This window comes from Phacochoerus africanus, chromosome 2 (assembly GCF_016906955.1).
Source record: "Phacochoerus africanus isolate WHEZ1 chromosome 2, ROS_Pafr_v1, whole genome shotgun sequence".
Taxonomy (NCBI): Eukaryota; Metazoa; Chordata; class Mammalia; order Artiodactyla; family Suidae; genus Phacochoerus; species Phacochoerus africanus.
The window spans coordinates 264,798,087-264,817,514 of NC_062545.1; the positions used below are offsets into that span (position 1 = coordinate 264,798,087).

Below are 19,428 nucleotides of genomic sequence, written 5' to 3' on the forward strand. Positions count from 1 at the left end.
AGCCTTTTAGGCAACAAGCACACATAACGCAAAATTTGATTTTTGAATATGTCTCCTCTAAATGGAACAAAAGTGACTTGTAAAAATGGCTGATTCTAGGGCTGGGGCCAGGATATGACAAGGCCAGTGCAATTTTGCTGAATTTCAAAATAAAAACTGTTCAATGAGCCATGAGGACACAGGAGCCAGCTGGGAGGGCTCCCATTGACAAAATCTGTAAAAATTAGAGCTTCAAAATGAATAATATCAGTAATGGGTTACAACTCTGAGAATAAGCAAGAATGCATGAGTCCGGGGTAATATAAATAAATCAATGAAGAAACAAATGAATGTGGAGTAAGGGGAAATTCCTTCCTATAGAGAGTAGAGCTAATCAGTATAGAAGAAGTGGTTGAAATAGAAAAATCACCATTTGGCCACAACATCTGCAATAGTTTGTTCAACATAAGAATTACCAGTGACTGTTAGATGTAGTGGGGGAAATTCTATTAAGGAAAGTGCCATGGTTAGACAACTCAAAATATCTGATACCTAGTTAATTACAAAGGTTAAAATAGTAACTTACTGTGGAGAACCTGGTAAATACCACCTTAAAAAATTGGAATACCACTAATAATTGGAATTTTTTTTTCCTTTTTAGGGCTGCACCTGTGGCATCTGGAAATTCTCAGGCAAGTGGTAGAATTGGAGCTGCATCTTCCAGCCTGCACCACAGCCACAGCAACATAGGATCTGAGCTGCATCTGCAGTCTACAGTGAAGCTTGTGGCAATGCTGGATCCTTAACCCAATGAGCAAGGCCAGAGATACTAGTCAGGTTTTTAACCTCATTAGACACAAAGGAAACTCTGAAGAACAGAAATTCTTAATGAAGATTCTTCAATTTTTGAAAAAATCTGGGAATTTAAAGCCTATGTTTGGTATTAATTAGGAAACATGGGTAAAGCCCTTATCCTATGACCCAGATGTTCATAAAATGTTTCAGCATTGTGAACAATAGTTTGTGAATTATTCTAGCAGCAAGCAGCTTTACTAAATTCTTTATTAAAATATAATTTGCATGGCCTCTGATATTCCCGTCATGGCTCATTGGTTAAAAAGCCCAACAAGCATCCTTAAGGCAGCAGGCTCAATCCCTGGGCTGGCTCATTGGTATTAAGGTCTGGCATTACCATGAGCTATGGTATAATTCACAGACACGGCTCAGATCCCATGTTGCTGTGGCTGTGGTGTAAGCTTGCATCTGTAGCTCCTATTTTACCCCTAGCCTGGGAATCTCCATATGCCACACGTCCATCCCTAAAAATACAACAAAAAATAACAAATATAATTTTCAAGGCCTGAGTAGCTCAGTCAGTAGAGCATCAGACTTTTAATCTGAGGGTCCAGGCTTCAAGTCCTTGTCCAGGTGCTGTGTGAAATATAGTTTGGAAACAATATTATGTTAGTTTCAGGAGTGTTACATGGTGATTTGACATTTTCATACATTATGAAATGATCTCCACAATTGTTAATCTAGTAAGTATCTTTAAATTATTATTGATCATATTATTTGTGCTGTAGATTACATCCAATGGTGTCTTTATTTTATAACAGGAGGTGTTTTCCTCTTCATTCACATCACCTACTTCATTCCTCTACCCCAGACACTGTCCCCACTGGCAAACACCTCTTCTCTGTATTTAAGGGTCTGTTTTCATTTCATTTTGTTGATTTGTTGTTTTAATTTTTTAGACTCCAGATATACGCTAGATATCATGATTTTATCATTGTCTCTCTGCCTTATTTCACAGAGCATATTACCTTCTAGAACAACCCATGTTGTTAGAAAATGGCTATGAATTGTGAGATGCACCTGAATAGCTCCCTTATGTCCACGTTGTTTCCAATGAAGGTGGCAAACATTTTTGGTCCCCAGGATGGGATGGAAGAGACAGTTTTTTTAACTTTTGGGGATTCACTTTTGTGTTTTAACTGTTGGGGATTCACTTTCATGTTGTGGATATCCAGTTTCCCAGCACCATTTATTGAAGAGATTATCCTTTCCCCATCCTGTATTTTTGGCTCCCATGTCAAAGATTGGTTGAGCATATATGTGTGGGTTTATTTCTGGGCTACATATTCTGTTCCATTTGTTATATGTGTATTTTAATGTCAGTAAAATATTGTGTTGATTTCTAGAGGTTTGTAGTATAGTTTGCAATCAAGAAGTGTGATGCCTACAATTTTGTCCATTTTGCTTAAGATGGCTTTGTCTTTTGTGGGTCTTTTGTGGTTTCAGATGGATGGAATAAATGATGGTAATGGGATGTGAGCTTTTACAAACTTCAGCGTCAGTGGTATGAGATCTCAAGGGCTGGTCCTACTCTTTTTGTTCCTTTGTGCTGTGGACGGAGTTGCAGATTCCATTGTAGGTTCTTCAAAGTTCAAGGTGTTCAGAGCCTCTCCTTCTTCTCATGAGCAGGCAGAGAGGAGGGCAATGTGTCACTGACATTAGAGGCATTTTTTGGGGCTCCCTTTGGTCCCTTTGCTGTGTGCATCTCAAGAGGAAGTCACAAAATTTGGCAATTAACTGATTGATTTCTTCTTTAACCAGAAGCTTGGGGGTATGTTCCCTGGGGTCTCAGTTCTGTTGGTAAATGTGGATTTTCCTGGGCATTTTTCACCTTCTTGCAAACAGACAAGGAATTAGTAAATAACCTTAGGCTATGGAAGCATAAGGGGTGAGTCCTCAGGTAGTAGCCTGGACCAGTGCAGAATAGAACAATATAAGGAACCCTCACTTGGCCTAGATGTATATGTTGATGTGAGGTCTAGGAAAAAGAGATAGAAAAATGTGTGTATGTGTTTCTTTTAATTTCTATTTTTTTCTTCTTTTTAAAAATTTATTTCTATTGTTATTTCCCCAACACACTTTCTCTTTTCCATGGACAGCATGGGGACCCAGTTAAACACACATGTATACATAGGTTTTTTCTCCCATCATCCTGTTGCATTGTAAATATATATGCAGAGTTCTCAGTGCTACACAGCAGGATCCCATTGTTAATCCATTCCAAGAGCAATAGTTTGTATCCTTTAACCCCAAGGCCCCAATCCCTCCCACTCCCTCCCCCTGAGCAACAACAAGTCTATTCTCCAAGTTCATGATTTTCTTTTCTGTGGAAAGTTTCATTTGTGCTGTATATTAGATACCAGATATGAGTGCTAGCTAGCATATGGTATTTGTACTTCTCTTTCTGATTTACTTCACTCAGTATGAGATACTCTAGTTCCACCCATGTTGCTGCAAATGGCATTATGTCATTCTTTTTTATGGCTGAGTAGTATTCCATTGTGTATATATACCACATATTCCTAATCCAGTCATCTGTTAATGGACATTTGGATTGTTTCCATGTCTTGGCTATTGGGAATAGTGCTGCAATGAACATGCAGGTGCATGTGTCTTTTTTAAGGAATGTTTTGTCCAGATATATGCTGAAGAGTGGGATTGCTGGATCAAATGTTAGTTATATGTATAGATTTCTAAGGTACCTCAATATTGATCTCCATAGTGGTTGTACCAGCTTCCATTCCCACCCAACAGTGCAGGAGGTTTCCCTTTTCTCCACACCACTCTAGCATTTATTTGTGGACTTATTAATGATGGCCATTCTGACTGTTGAGAGGTGGTATCTCATGGTAGTTTTTATTGGCATTTCTCTAATAATCAGGGACCTAATAATAATTTTCTGGGCTATACAACTTGTCCTTGTTAATTATCTATTTTACATATAGGAGTGTGTACATGTTAATCCCAAACTCCTAATTTATCCCTCCCCCTTTCCCCTTTAGTAAGCATACTTGTTTTCTATATCTACAGGTCTATTTCTGATTTGTACATAAGTTCATTTCTGTAATTTTTTTTAGCTAACACATATGAGTGACATCATATGATACTTTTCTTTGTCTGTCTTACTTTACTTAATATGATATTTCTATGTCTCTTCAGGTTTCTGCAAATGGCAATACTTTATTCTGTTCTATTTTGAGTAGTATTATGTTACATATATCTACCACATCTTCTTTATTCAGTCCTCTATTTATGGACATTTAGATTGCTTCCAAGTCTTGGCTTCTTGCCTTCCAGAGCTACAAACATTAAGTTCTAATGTTGAGTTTTAGTAAAGTCCAGAATATTTATCTTCTCAATGTAGTATCTTGTTAAAATACTTTGGATGGTTTACTGAAATCTAAATATACTTTAATTTGATTGTGCCTGAGAAAATAGGGGAGCAGAGAATGGTCAATCCCATTTTTAAGTTTCCCTATTCGAGGAAGACTGATATTCCCCCTTAAATTGGATTTTGGTGTTGATAAGAATCTATTAGCTATTGGATTAATTTTAAACTTGGAAAATGAGTGTTGTTTCCCCCAGAGATCTCTCTTCTAATATGAAAAGTCTAAATATGTGAATTCATAATTTATGCACATGAAAATATTTACTGCATGACTATTTTGTGCCAGGCAATTTTCTACATTCTGGGAATATAAGTTAAAAAAAAATATGCACTGTAGAATTTATATTCCAGCACCCCTGATCCAGCTCATAATTCTCCTTTTTTTTCATAGCAGATTTTAACCTTCTAACACACCATAAGCTTTACTTATTTTTAGAATATTATTGTTGCTTTACCGTGATGAAAATTCTATGGAAGTTGGGTTTCTATGCCTGAAATAAATAATTTTTTGTGTATAAAAACTGTTATGAATAAAGAAGGCATAAAAAGGGGAGAGCCAGAATACTGGGGGTTGGGTTTATAATTTTTTTTTATCTTTTTTTTTTTTAATTTTCCCACTGTACAGCAAGGGGGTCAGGTTATCCTTACATGTACACCTTACAATTATATTTTTTTCACCCACCCTTTGTTCTGTTGCAACATGAGTATCTAGACAAAGTTCTCAATGCTATTCAGGAGGATCTCCTTGTAAATCTATTCTAAGTTATGTCTGATAAGCCCAAGCTCCTGATCCCTCCCACTCCCTCCCCCTCCCATCAGGCAGCCACAAGTCTCTTCTCCAAGTCCATGATTTTCTTTTCTGAGGAGATGTTCATTTGTGCTGGATATTAGATTCCAGTTGTAAGTGATATCATATGGTATTTGTCTTTGTCTTTCTGGCTCATTTCACTCAGGATGAGATTCTCTAGTTCCATCCATGTTGCTGCAAATGGCATTATGTAATTCTTTTTTATGGCTGAGTAGTATCCCATTGTGTATATATACCACCTCTTCCGAATCCAATCCTCTGTCGATGGACATTTGGGTTGTTTCCATGTCCTGGCTATTGTGAATAGTGCTGCAATGAACATGCGGGTGCATGTGTCTCTTTTAAGTACAGTTTTGTCTGGATAGATGCCCAAGAGTGGGATTGCGGGGTCATATGGAAATTCTATGTATAGATTTCTAAGGTATCTCCAAACTGTTCTCCATAGTGTCTATACCAGTTTCCATTCCCACCAACAGTGTAGGAGGGTTCCCTTTTCTCCACACCCCCTCTAGCACTTGTTATTTGAGGATTTATTAATGATGGCCATTCTGACTGGTGTGAGGTGATATCTCATGGGAGTTTTGATTTGCATTTCTCTTATAACCAGTGATGTTAACCCACAGCAAATATAATCCTCAATGGGGAAAAACTGAAAGCCTTCTCACTGAAATCTGGAACAAGACAGGGATGCCCACTCTCACCACTGCTCTTCAACATCGTTTCGGAAGTCCTAGCCATAGCAATTAGACAAACAGAAGAAAGAAAAGGCATACATATAGGAAGAGAAGAGATCAAAATGTCACTGTATGCAGATGACATGATACTATACATATAAAACCCTAAGGACTCAACCCCAAAACTACTTGAACTGATTCATAAATTCAGCAAAGTAGCAGGATATAAGATTAACATTCAGAAGTCAGTTGCATTTCTGTATACCAGCAATGAAATATTAGAAAAGGAATACAAAAATATAATACCTTTTAAAATTGCACCTCACAAAATCAAATACCTCGGAATACACCTGACCAAGGAGGTAAAGGACCTATATGCCGAGAACTATAAAACTTTAATCGAAGAAATCAAAGAAGAAGTAAAGAAATGGAAAGATATTCCATGTTCCTGGATTGGGAAAATCAATATTGTAAAAATGGCCATACTACCCAAAGCAATCTACAGATTCCATGGGTTTATAATTTAATATCATGTGGTCCAGCTAGAGATCATTGGGAAGCTGACATCCAAAGACATTAGTGAGGACAGTCATGGTGATACTTTGGCCAAAGCATAGAGATTGGAACCTAGAAATACTCTGAGGTGAGATGGTGCCTGGCTGTTCCAGGGACATTAAGGGGGCCTCTGTAGGTGGACAGAACTGAGTAGGGGATGGATCATAGGTGATAAGTTTTAGAAATATCAGGGGACCAGATTTGTAGGGCACTTAAGGTCATAGATGGTGTATTAGTCAATGTTCTCTAAAGAAATGGAACCAATAGTTGTGTTTGTTGGGGGGCAGGATATAAGAGAGAGAGATTATGGAATTCTTGCTATGATGCAAAAGGATTGTCAGCATCTCTGCAGTGGTCTAAAATATTCAGCATTGCCACCACTGTGGCATAGGTTGAAAGTGTGGCTCAGATCTGAGCCCTAACCTGGTAACTTTCATAAATCACAGGGTGGCGAAAAAAGAAGGAAAGATAGATCAAGAGAAACTGAGAGAGAGAGTGAGACAGAGAGACTGATTTATTTTAAACAATTGGATAATATAATGTGGAGGCTAGCACGTATAGTCTGTAGGGTAGGTTGGCAGGTTGGAAATCCAGGGAAAAGGCATAGTTTTAGTCTAAAGGCAGGCTGGTGAAAGAAGCACTTCTTTGTGGCAGAACATTGATTTTCTTAAGACCTTTAACTAATTAGATGAGGCTCACAGACATTATAGAGACCAATCTGTTTTATCCGCAGTCTGCTGATTGAAATTGTAATCTCATCCACAAAGATACCTTCATGGAAACATTTAGAATTGTGTTTGACCAAGTATCTGTGGACTGTAGCTTAGCCAAGTTGATAGATAACTAGAGTAACTAGAAAGTGTTCCCAGTAATACACAGCAGGATCCCATTGCTAATCCATCCATAAGGCTACATTCTGCATCTATTTACCCCAAGCTCCCAGTCTCTCCCACTCTCTCCCCTTCCCCCTTGGCAACCACAAGTCTATTCTCAAAGTCCATGATTTTCTTTTCTGTGGAAAGTTTCCTTTGTGCCGTATATTAGATTCTAGATATGTTATTTTATTTTTTATTGACATATAGTTCACTTACAACGTTATGTTAGTTTCAAGTGTACAGAAAAGTGATTCAGTTATACACACACACACACACACACACACACACACACACACACTCACATATATATTCTCAGGTTCTTTTCCCTGACTGGTTTTTACAAAATACTGAGTATTGTTTCCTGTGCTATACAATAAGTCCACTGATGAACATCTGCTCTGTTTCCAGTTTCTGCCTATTAAATAAGGCTGCTATGAACACTATCATTTAAGTTTATGCATAACTATATACTTTCTTTGCCTTCGGACAAATACCTAGTCATGTGCTGGGTATGTTGTATGAGAATTACAGTTCCACCATGTCTTCACTAATACAGAAGAGCATCCAGTCCTTCAATCTTTGCAAGTCTAATAGGTTTGTAGTGGCATAAACCAGTTTGCAGACCTGGAGCCACTTGATTGGAAGGGTGTCTGGGTTTCTTGTATAAGAATCCTGTAACACTGGATATTTTTTGAAAATAAATTTATTTTTACTATGCCAATATCTGGGATGCAGATATTCCCAGGCCAGGGATCCATTCTCTACCACAGTAGTGAAAATGCCAGATACTTAATCTCTAGGCCACCAGAGGACTCCCTGTAATACTCAAGTCTCCCTAGCTCCATGCCTGATTTTCATCATACCCCAGCACTTTTCACCATTTACCTAACACTCATTTTGTCTTCATAATTTATTTTTGCAACAACATCCACTTGAATATGTGTTCTAAGAGAGAGACTTCTGTTTATATTTTTCTCTATTATGTCTCTATAGGATATGTCAGTATTACTTTACTAGGAGACTTAATGATTATTTAAGTGAATGAATGAACAGATGAATTTACTCAACAGTTACCAGTCACAATTGCCTATTGTGAGCCATAGCTGACCTCTACTGATTCAAAAATATTGATAATAAACAATGACATTTAGTAGACTTTCATTAGGTGCTCATTGGCCCATCCTTCAAATCATTTGAAGAGAACAGCTATTATTTCCACTTTGAAGAAATTGAGTCTCAGTGGTCTTTGATAAATTGCTCAGGTGAGCTCTCTCAGTAGGGGAGGAACCCAGAGTATTTTTTCCCTAGAATTATAGATTCCATCCCCCTTCTCCTGAATGAGGCATAGACCAAACCCTCCAAAACCTCCAGGGGAGTGGGGATACATTCACATTTTTAATGGCCACACTGGTGGCATATGGAAGTTCCTGGGCTAGGTGTTGAATCAGAACTGCAGCAGCAGACATGTGCCACAGCCGCAACAACATTGGATCCAGGCCACATCTACAAACTATGCTGTGGTTTTCAGCCACTTTGGATCCTCAACCCTCTTAGTGAGGCCAGAGATTGAACATGCATCCTCACAGACTATGTCAGGTTATTAACCTGCTGAGCCACAATGGGTACTCTGAGACCTGTGAATTTTAAGGGGCTTTGTGTTCTAATGAAAGCCTGTGTAAGTGTTGAGGAGGCTGCAGAAATTGTAAAAGCCCTTACACTGCCTGTGCCATACACTGCCCTTGGGAGATGTTGTGTTCATGACATGGAGGTCATGGGCAGTGGGGGAATTCCTGCTTCTCATCAAAGACTTGACATGAATCCGAAGGTACCACTGATATGAGGGACACTTTCTTCTGAGAAACCACGTGCAGCTCAGCCCCTGTGGGCCCTAATCATCCTCCTTCCAGAGAGGCCAGGAGGAATTTGTGCAATTGCCCCAATAGACAGCTTCCCTAGTAGGGGCCTGGAGTGGATTACTTCCAGAGTCTGGTTAGGGTGGAGAGAAAGAGATCTTGTGCATCATTTTGAAGCTGGAGAACTGACTTGAGTGTCTGTAAGGTCCTCAGGGCACCAAGGTTTTCTCTTTTCATTGGACCCTGCATCTTCTGGACAGAAAGTAAGGACTCAGGTAACAGAATGAAGCAGAAAGTATTTGAACTCAGAGCACAGGTATAGCTCAGAAGGAGGCCAGAAATCTCCCTAGTCATGCATGTGTGTCTGTGTGTAAGTGTATTCATGACCATCAGAGAAGTTATGTGTATTTGTGTGTGAGTGTTGTGTTGTTTGAATCTATGTGTGTATGCGTAACTGACAAACACACTTAATGACATGCAGTAGAATATACAGAGGTCACAGAAGTCTGGACATTTCCCCAGTGTGTGCTTATTCTATTTGCTTCTGCTGCCTGTGTGCCATGTATAAGACCTTGTGCACTGCTTGAGTTTTGCATATGAAGGACTTCTTATGATGACAATGAATCTGGTCTAGGATGCTTGATAGTTCTGAGTGTGTAGCTGTGTTGGACATGTGTATTTTGTTTGTGATTTTTGTATGGATTTGTGTGAAGCTGACTCACACCCTGACTGTATTTACCTAGTGAAAGTTTAAGCCAGAGAAATCTATAAATCTCCATTTATGTGTGTCTGTGATAGTACTTTCATATAACAAATCCACACCTTGACTTCCTTCACACAGAAGAAATAAATATCTCTGTGTTTTTGTTTGACACATTTTTTGCTCTCTATCTGCCTGAGATCAAAATCCACACAGGCAGCTCCACAGGAAACCTATTTTGCAGAGCTATTTGCATTCATTATTCTGATTTGACTACTCCAGCAGGGCCCTTGGAAGCTCAATGTTTTTGACACTTTGCTTCACTTTTAGTAAAAGAGTTTTATTATCTTTCTCCAGATCCCATGTTTGTGTCCTGGAGGTTCTTCTTTCACTCTTCTCTGTGGCAGGACAGGTAGAAGTCTGAGACAACAGGTCTATCCAATGTTTCCTGAAGTTTCAAGGTCATAGTCTGACTTTCTTTCCAGAGCTCATGGCCCAGCTGCTTCCTTCACACGGTCCTACCTGAATCAATGGTACTGGGTGTTTATGGTCATCTCTTCTGGTTTCTCTGTATGGACCAACACAATTTATGTGAGTGAGTGGCCATTTTTCTATAAATGGTCATCATTGTCTTCCTTGGTGGCCATGAAACTGAAATAAGCAGTGACCCAAGTAAGATCCTGGTCCTCTTACTTTCTCCAAATTTGTATTGCTTTCAGCAAGATAGTCCAATAAATTGAGAGACCATTTGTTGGGGCAAGGAATAGTGAATGTATTTGGAAAGCCATCAAATAGAGAAGATGGTTCCCAAAAAACCATCTTCCCTGAGTTAGTATTCAGGCTTCTCTTATGCTAAAGGGTGTAAGTGTGTGGTTGATTGGTGCAAATTTCTTGGTGTTGGAGTCTTTTGTTCTTATAGCTGTCCACATAGGTCAGTTCACAGTGCTCCTGTAAACCTCCAACAAGAAACTTAATTCTCTTCTCTCCTACTTTTTATCTGTTTATGAATTGCATAGTGTTAGACCTTTAAAGGTCATAGGCTTGTGTATAGGCTCTTCTGTATAATTCAGGCTAGAGGCAGCATTCCCACTTGTAGCAAAAGTAATAAAATACAAAGATTAAAGTAAAAGTAACAGGTCAGATATGAGTTAGATTTATTCTTCTGTTTAAGTCTTTGAGGGAGACTTGGTATCCCACCCCTGTACTTGAGTGAGAATTTGAATCTTGAGTCCTTTTTCAGGGATATGTGGTTGGTAATTATTACCTCTAGCCTGACTTCTAAAGAAACACTAACCTGGAATCCACTATCAAAAAGCCACGTCACTTGAGATAAGTAATTTATCTCTTAGCTTCACTTTCCACATTTATAAAATGAAGACATAAGATTTGCCCAGTGTATGAAGCAGATTTAAAATATAATCACTGTTTTTGAGAGATTAAAACATGTGAAAATCTTTTGTATGATATATAAATATGAGACAAAAACTTTTCTTAGAGGGAGTTAGGAACATTTTGGAGAAAGGTAACTGATTTAAAAAATAGCTTCGCTGGATCTTTGAAGCACTGATGGTATAATTTCCATGGTGATTGGTTAAGAGCTTCGATCTTGGTCAGATAGACTGATAATGTGATTCCACGTGTTGCACTTAATTGTGTGTGTCTCTGCACATTTGAGTAATGTATACTTTTGTTTTCTTCTGGTTAAAATGTGTATAACAGTATTTATTAGGGCTACAGGGAAGAATTAATTTGGAAATGCATGTAAAATCACTTGGAACAGTGCCTGGAATTGTTGACATTGTTTTGGAAGTCTGGTTTAGACATTTTTGATAAGAGGGTATGTAAAATGACTCAAAACAGGTAGGATACAGGGGACTATACTGAAATCCCATGGCATAGCTTTAGTAATTCTCTTCAAATGTAAGGAGTTCCATGTTTTTTCAGTGGAAATGAAGGATTGATACATCTTACCTCATTCCCCTTTCCCATTGTCAGCTTAGCAAATTACAGATGTGAGAACCTGGCTTGATGTAAATGTGTAAACTTGAACACGCTCCTAAGTACTCAATATGGGAGAAAGCAGTTGTTCAATAATTATTTGTTCAAGGAAGAATAAGTGTCCATTTTTTTAAAAAGCCTTGGTTAATGTGAGGGTTTGGTGTTATTGGAGCCAGAATTGGAAAGACTGATTCATTCACCAAGAGTTAAGATAAATAAAGGGATAGTTAGCCAAAATTAAGACTTTTCATGGTACAAAGGATATGACTATAATCTTATGGCATGTTCTTTGAGGTTTCCCACTTTTCCAATTCCAAGCCAAGGCAGGAAAAGCATGAGGAGAGAGAACCAGAGCAGCATGTCTGAGTTCCTCCTCCTGGGGCTCCCCATCCAGCCTGAGCAGCAGGGCATGCTCTTTGCCCTATTCGTGGTCATGTTACCTGCCCACAGTGCTGGGGAACCTGCTCATCATCCTGTTCATCAGGCTGGACCCTCACATCCACACCCCCATGTACTTCTTCCTCAGCCACTTGGCCATCACAGATGTCTCCTTTTCATCTCTCATGTTTCCAAATATTCTGATGAACATGCAGACTGAACAACAATCTGCATGTTCATCAAAGATTCTGATGAACATGCAGACTCAACATGCAGACTCAAGAGTTCCATCCCCTACACTGGGTGCATTTCCCAGATATATTTTTTTCATACTTTTGTTTGTCTTGACAGTTTCCTTCTCACAGTGATGGTTTATTACATGTATGTGGCCATTTGTCAGCCTCTCCACTACAGGACCATCATGAGGCAGGAACTGTGTGTCTCCTTATCAGCTGGGCCCTGATTCCTCAGTTGTATCCATGCCCTATTGCACACCCTCCTCTTGGCCCAATTCTCCTCCTGTGTGGAGAATACCATCCCCACTTCTTCTATAACCTCGCTGCCCTCCTGGAGTTGTGTCGTTCAGACCCCTCTCTCAATGATCTGGTCATCTTTACTGTGGGAGGAAGGCTTTTCATCCTGTCTTTGAGTAGTATCCTGGGCACATACATATGCATAGGGACCATGGTTCTGAGTGTCTCTTCCACCAAGAGTCTCTTTAAAGTTTGTTCCCCTCTCATTGTGGTGTCTTTATACTATGGGAAACTTGGTAGTATTTCCTTGTTCACCTCATTGTGGGACTCCAATGACAAAGACATAATCACTTCTGTTGTATAAGCAGTAGTTACTCCCATGATGACCCCTTCATCTACAGCCTCAGGAACAGAGACATAAAACAGGCCTTAGAGATATTTGTCAATAGGGCTAACTTCTTGAAATGACAATTACTAAATCCTCTTATTTCAGTCATGAGCACAGTGAGCTATATCTCCTAAAATTGTCACATGGTTCTAAACTCTGTATATTGAAATTAATATGTATTCATCCATCATTTATAGTGTTAATATGTTGATAAGGTCCAGTTTTTTACTTGAATTGTTAATATTTTTTACATTTAATTTTGTCTTCCATTTCCTCATCTCTCATAAAATATGTGAAAAATCCTGTACAAAATATGTAAGATAATTATAATGTGGCTTTGTCTTTTTCTACTTTTAGATATGTCAGCTTTTGCTTATGTATTTTTTATACTATGTTATTGAGAACACACCAGTTTAGCATTCAGTTCTGCTCCTTGTGGACTGATACTTCCCTCTCAGATGTGCTGAAATTAGCTTGCACTGGCTTCAAGCTAATCTTGAACATGTTTTTTCAACTACAATACAAAAGATACATGCCCCTTTGTTCTTAGAAACACTTTTCTCAATAGCCAAGACTTGGAAATAACCTAGATGTCCATCAAGACGTGAATGGACACAGATGTGGTATATACAGAAAATAGAATACTACTCAGCCATAGAAAAGAATGCAATAATGCCTTTTGCAGCAACATGATGCAACTAGATAGTCTCATACTAAGAGAAGTTAAGGAAGAAAGAAAAACATCATATAATATCATTTACATGTGGAATCTATGTCACAATCAAACCAATCTACACAATAGAAGCAGACTCATAGACATATAAAATATACTTGTGGTTGCCAAGGGGGAGGAGGGGAGAATGATATGGATGGGGAGTTTAGGGTTAGTAGATACAAAATATTGCATTAAGAATGGATAAGCAATGAGGTCCTACTATATAGCACAGTGAACTATATCCAGTTTCTTGGGATAGACCATTATGGAAGAGAATATAAGGAAGTACATATGTGAACACACACACACACACACACACACACACACACACACACACACACATTGAGTCACTTTGCTATCCTGCAGCAATTGGCCAACATTGTAAATCAACTATACTTTAGTTTTAAAAGAGCTGAAAAAAATACATACCACTTGACCACTTTTTAAATATATACACACTCATGAAAACTATCAACACAGCCGTCAATGTCATGAATTTCCCTGATGTCTACCCTCCTTTCCTCTCTTTTCTCCTATCATCTGTCCTCAGGGAAAGCAATATTGTGTTTCTGTCACATGGATTAGTTTGCATTTCCTAGAAGATTACTGCAATGGAATTATACAGTGTGTATATTTTATTGCCATCTTCTTTCACTGAGTGTATGCATTTTGAGATTCATTCGTGTTCTACTGTGTTCTAAGATCTCATTCTTTTTACTGCTGAGTACTATTCCATTGCATGGATATACCAGGGCTGTTGCATCCATGCACAATCAAATTAAAAAAAATATTATTGTAAATTTTTAAATTATTTTTAATATATATTTCTGTTTATCTTTTAAAAACTTTCATTAGACTTATTTTTATCAAAATATAGTGCATTTACAATGTTGTGGTAGTTCAAAATGTATAACAAAGTGATAAAGTTATACACACACACACACACACACATATTCTTCTCAGATTCTTTTCCCTGATCATTTATTACAAACTATTGTGTATAGTTTCCTGTACTATATAGTAAGTCCATTCATTACTAACAGTAAGTCCATTGGTGAACATCTGGGATGTTTCTGTTCTGGATATTAAATAAATCTCTTATGAACATTCTTGTATAAATCTATGTATAACTATGTACATTTTATTACCTTGGAAAGATACCTACTCATGTGCTACATATATGTTTAACTTTTTAAAATAAGTTCAAAGTGTTTTGTATTCCCATGAGCAGTGTACAAGGTTTCCAGTTCCCTCATATCTTCACTGATACTGGGAAAAGCATTATCTTCAATTTTAGTCAGTCTAATAGGGGTGTAGTGGTAAAACCAGTTTACAGACCTCGATCCCCTTGATTGAAAGGCTGCTATGTTCCTTTGGAAAGGAATCCTGTAGCATTGGGGTATTTTTTTAAACTTCTTGAGTCTCCCTAGCTCCATGCATGATTCTTATCATTCCACAGCACCATTCACCATTTACCTGTCGCTATTTTTGCCATAATTTTTTTTCTGTGCCACCTCCAGTTTGTGTGTCTGTTCTAAGAGAGGCATTTCTGTTTATATTATTATCTGATATGTTATCTAGAGAATATATCAGTATTATATTTGTGGGAGACATAATGATTATTTAAGTGAATGAGTGAAAGAATGAATGGAGGAATTCATTCAACATTTACCAATAAGGATTGCCTGTTGTGAGCCATAGCTGATCTCTAGTGATACCAAGACAGTGACATTTAGTAAGATTTCATTAGGTGATCATTAAATCATTCTTCAAACTCACACAAAGACTATGATTATTATTTCCACTTTATATAAACTGAGTGTCAGGTTTTTTTTTTTTTTTGATAAATTGCTAAAGTAAGCTCTCTTAGCAGTGGAGGAACCCAGAGTCTTTTTTACAGAGTTTCATATTCAATCCCCCTTCTTCTAAGAAAGGCATATAACATACCCTTCAACACGTTCCAGAGGAGTGGGGAAATGTGCACATTTTAAGGGGCTTTGTGTTCTAATGAAAGTCTGTGTTGGTGTTGAGGAACTTGCTGAAGCCCCTCCACTGCCTTTGCCACACACTGTCCTTGGGATAAACTATGCTTGTGACACAGAGGCCATAGTAATGGGGGAACTCCTGCTTCTCATCAGAGACTTTACCAGAAGCCCAAGATACCACTCATATCAGGGATACTTTTCTCCTGTGAAACCAGGTGCAGCTCAGCCCCTGTGGACCCTAATCATCCTTGTTCCTGAGGGGCCAGGAGGGAGTTGGGCAGTTGCCCCAGTGGACTTCTTCTATAGTTGGGGCCCAGTGGGGATTCCCTCTGGGGTCTCTTTAGGATGGGGAAAAGGAGATCTCCTTTTGCATCATTTTGAAGCTGGAGAACTGACATGGGAGGCTGTGAAGGTCTTCCAGCCACCAAGGTTTGCTATTTTCTTTGGATCCTGAGTCTTCTGGACAGAAAGTGAGGATTCACATAACAGAATGTAGGAGAAGGTATTTGAACCAGAGCACAGGTAGAGCTCAGAAAGAGCCCCGAAACCTCCCCAGTCATGCATGTGTGTCTGTGTGTAAGTGTGTGCATGACCATCAGAGAAGTTATGTGTATTTGTATATTGTGGTGTTCAAGTCTATGTGTGTATGTGTAACTGACAAACACACTGAATGACACACACTAGGATATACATAGGTCAGAGAAGCCTGGACATTTCCTCAGTGTGTGCTTATTTTTCTTGCATCTGCTTCTTGCGTGATGTTGTAAGACCTTGTGCACTGCTTGTGATTCAAATATGAATGACTTCTTGTGATGATAACTCCTCTGGTCTAGGATGCTTGAAAGTTCTCTGTGTGTAGCTGTGTTGTATATATGAATTTTGTTTTTGAGTTTTGCATATTTTATGTGTAGCTGACTCACACCCTGACTGTATTTATCTAGTGAGAGCATAGGCCAGAGGAATCTATAAATCTCCATTTGACAAGTGCATGTCTTTGATGGTGTGCTAGTCTTTGATGTAATAAACCCACACTTTAACTTTTCTCACATAGAAGGTGTAAATCTGTGTGTATGTGTTTGTGTCTTTGACAGTTTCACATTTTTTTTCCTCTACACCTGCCTGATATTAGAATCCACACAGGCAGCTCCAGAGGAAACTGACTTTGCAGAGCTATTGACATCCATTTTTCTGTAATTTGACTACTCCAGCAGGATCCCTGGAAGCCCAATGTTTTTGACACTCTGCTTTAATTTTGGCCTAACTCTTTTAAATGAAATGCTTATTTCTGGAATCATGTACTTTGACACTCAAATCTTTATCTTTTCCCCACTTAATAGCTTGGTGGCCTTGGATTTGGCCATGTGGATTCTCAGCACCCACCACTGTTACATGGGATCATGTTAATTGCTGACAGATCTTGCATGTAAGGTGCTTAAGAAGCTGGGTACATCATAAGCACTTAGTTAATTGTAGCCTATTGGAGGCCCAAACCCCTGACTCTCCATGTCCTGATTGTGGAGGTGCCAATATTTGGTATGAAGACAGGATTATCAGCCCCACCCATAGGCTCTCTCAAAATGAGAGCCCTACCCCACCCCCAGGTCACAAATGTCTTCCCCTCCTCACTACTAAGCAATATCTCAGCCACCTCTTTGCAGACAGTTCACTTCTGATCACATTGAAGCTCCTGGGTTTTACCTCTGGTCTCCTGCAGGAAACCTGAGAGATCCTGAGCTATGTCTGACCTAGCTGCTTTTGGTGAGAGGACTGTGCTTAGCAGAAGGTTCAAGTGTCTGCTACCTCTTGTGCCCTGTGAACCCCGAGCAACTCCCTGGTCTGGAGCAAGCATGTGTGGACAGATTCTTAGAGAGTGTTAATGTCAATTTCCTCTCCTGGGAATATTTTAACATTTACCTTTTCACTTTTAACATTTCACCTTAGCCTCTCCACAACCCATAAAGAAAAATGGGTGGATTCTCTCTGTAGTAAAATGATGATTAGAAAATCAGTATTTGAGACCTGATCCCAGTATGCAATATCTATTGTGAGATTGTTTAAGCAATTTAACTACTTCTGTTGGTAAAATGCAGGGAAAGAAGACTGTCTTCTCTGCTTCACAGACACAAATATATAATGATGGATTGAATGAAATTGAAGGCATATATAAGACATTGGAAAACTAAAAGGATGCAAGCATATGGGTGTGGGCAGTTATATGAGCAGGTGGACTCCTTCAAATCCTGGAATATTTCTTAAGTTCCTGCCTATTTGTCTAACTAAAGATAGGAAGAAACACTAGGTCATAGGATCAAAGTTTCCAAGGTATTTTTAAAATCTTGGGAGAGAAATGTGACCACAGCTGTTACTATTCCTTTTGAGTATGCTCATTTCCTATTCTTTCTGAGCATGTTAATAGAGAAGGGTTTTTTTTTTTTTTTTAGTTTTTAATTTTTTTGGGGGGTCACACCTGAGCATATGGCAGTTCCCAGGCTAGTGGTTGAATCAGAAATTCAGTTGCTGGCCTAAACCACAGCCACAGCCACACCACATCTGAGCCCTGTCTGGAGCCTACACCACAGCTCATGGCAATGCCATATCCTTAATCCATTGAGGGTGGCTCGGGATTGGACCTGTATCCTCAGGGATACTAGTTGGGTTGTTAACCCACTGAGCTACAGAGGGAACTCCTGAGAGTGACATTTTAAAAGCACTTCCCTCCTGGGACTCTTTGAAACTTCCATGAGGCAGTCATAGAGAAATATATTTGTCTGCTGTTGTGTTCATTGACGGTCACTTATCAGTGTCAAGATCAATATTGGGAAATAGTGTTAATCAATTAGGTCACTGACTTCTAAGAAACACCCCAGTCTTTCAGGAACTCTCAGTTCTCAGACCCCATCTCAGATCTCAAGTATCTTCCTACTGATGAATAACCATATCTGAGCCAACTTGGAGGAACCAGTTTTGATGAGATTGATATAGGTACATGCACTGAATTAAGGTTTATTTCTTGGCAAGAAGGTAAACATGTATTTAGACAAGTTCCACAGGGAATTTACCCCAGCGATAGGATATGAGCTCAGAAACTCACCTTAAGAGTGTGAAATCTCAGATAATTTAACATAAATTTTAGGTCAGCTTCGTGTTCCTTTTTGCTGACCACCTCATAATACTGCTTTATGAAATTCCTAAACATTATACTAGTTTTTTGGGGGACACAGATACTCTCATCAAAATAATCTATGCAATTTTTGGTGTTTATTTGATGTGGGACAGTGTTTTTATATATTAATGCCTAATGAATTAGAATCTTTTATGTCCACTCCATACAAGTGTGATTATGTTCATGTTTAGAGGAACAACACAAGGCCAAGAGAGACCTAGCATCCCAAGTCCTAGAGCAAGAAAGTGGTGGGACCAAAATCATTACACAGCAAATTGGACTTCAGATTCAAACCTTTCCTTAGTCCTTAGTCAGGTGCACCCTTGAGGGTTAGTCTCCTGAGGGAAGAGGTTCTGTATGTCGTAATTATTCTACTATGTCCAAATAATAGCTTAGTGTCAGAAACATGGTTGATTAAAAAGAAAAGAAGGAAAAATTTGCTCTGCTTTTCCAGTGAAAGAAAACATGTCTAGAGTTTAGGGTGTTTCATTTGTTTGGCAATACTAGGTGATAAAAGAAATGCAGGCATTTATTCTTTTTTCCCACGAGAAGGTGAGAGAAGTTAGTCAGGGCCACAATCATGACTTCAGTGTCCCTGATGTTTCCCACTCACCTGCTTCCCTAGTAGACAGGAAAGGAGC

General features: G+C 38.8%; 1 pseudogene; it reads left to right on the forward strand.

Annotated features, from left to right (window-relative positions):
- The first annotated feature begins 12,430 nt into the window (after window positions 1-12,430).
- On the forward strand, window positions 12,431-12,957 carry LOC125120871 (olfactory receptor 1J4-like; annotated as a pseudogene).
- Window positions 12,958-19,428: the final 6,471 nt, after the last annotated feature.